Genomic DNA, 1,584 nt, shown 5'->3' on the forward strand with positions numbered 1-1,584 from the left:
CACCCTCTCCTCTATTGCTTAAGGTCTTAGCTGGAGTCATCCTTGTGGATTCCTGGGAATTTCTCTAGTGCCAGGTTTCTTGCTAGCCCTGCTCTCAAATTCTTAAGATCTGCTTTTCATAGCTAGTTAAAATGTATTATCTAGTTCGATGTGGTGGCACACATCTTTAATTTGTTGCTAAATGTCATTTTCTGATCAAAGGAATCTAGAAAAGCAGACTTCTAGAGCCAGGATGTGAGTGGACTAGAGCATTGGTCCTCAACCTTCCTAATGCCGCGACCCTTGAATATAGCTCCTCATGTTGTGTGACCCCAGCCATAAAATTATTTTTGTTACTACTTCATAACTGCAGTTTTGCTATTGAGCAGTGTCCGTTCCTAAGACCATTGGAAATGTGTCTTCTTATGGTCAAGATCTACAGGTTGAGAACCTCTGTACTAGATGAACCTGGCAAAAATGTCTTCATTTCTTGATACTGTAATAAAATGCCTGTCAAAAGCAACTTAAGGTTAGAAGGAAAAAAGGGTTTACATGGGCTCAAGTCCAAGGGTGTAGTCATGGTGGCAGGATACTGAGCATACTGGTCACCTTACCTCTGCATTCAGGAAATAGAGATTGCTGAATGCTAGCGTTAGCTTACCTTCTCCTTCTTATTCAGCCTGAAGCCCAGCCCGTAGGAAGGTGAGCCTGCCTGAAATAGACCTTAGCACCACTGACTCCATGATGGGAGTACCATTTGGGCCATAAATCTCAAATGTAGACAATATTACCTGCCAAAGTGAGCACAAAGTCCTAGCCCTTCAAAGCCCACCATTCTGGGAAAGTCTCTAATGTACTAATTACGCCTGTGGCTTCTGTAGCTCTGCTTCCGGTGGACTGTTCTTGTTGACGGAAGTCTGTCAACCCAGGACATGGTTTTTGTGCTTAAGCTCACCCTGAGAAAGATGTGGGCCTGTACTGGGATCCTGAACAGCCATGTAATTAGCCCAATTAGCTGGGCTGGCTAATTAAGACTTTCTATTGGCTTAAACCCCTGTAGTCTTCTCTGGTGAACTCCCCAGAAGGCTTCCCATCTGAATGATGCTAATCTAGATAAGCCCTGACACACTTACAGTCTTGTCTCCTAGGTGATTCCAGATCCTGCCGTGTTGGCCGTAAGTCCTGTGATCATAAACACCTTGTAAGCAGAGAGCACGGACGTCTGTAAAGGTGAGTTCATGTCAAAGGGAAGCAGGAGCCACTCGAAAATGCTCTCGAACGATAACGCTGGGACAAGCTGCACAGTGAAATAAATAACACAGTATCAGATTACAAAACAAAGTGTAAATCGAACATCCATGAATCAACTCTGATATAAACAAATGACTGGATAAAGAGGTGGAGAACAAAACCCCCAAACAGAAGAATTCTGAGCGACTTATATAGGATATTCCTCTTGAGTATGGCTCTGAGTAGTGACCTCCCTCCCTCCCTCCTTCTTCTCCTCCCTTCCTCCCTTCTTTCCTTCTCTCGTTCCCTTCTTTCCTGTGCAATAAGGTAGGGGAGAGAAAGAAAGTAGCCATTCAACAGAGAAACTGAGCAATA

This window comes from Microtus ochrogaster, linkage group LG4 (genome assembly GCF_000317375.1).
Source record: "Microtus ochrogaster isolate Prairie Vole_2 linkage group LG4, MicOch1.0, whole genome shotgun sequence".
Classification (NCBI taxonomy): Eukaryota; Metazoa; Chordata; class Mammalia; order Rodentia; family Cricetidae; genus Microtus; species Microtus ochrogaster.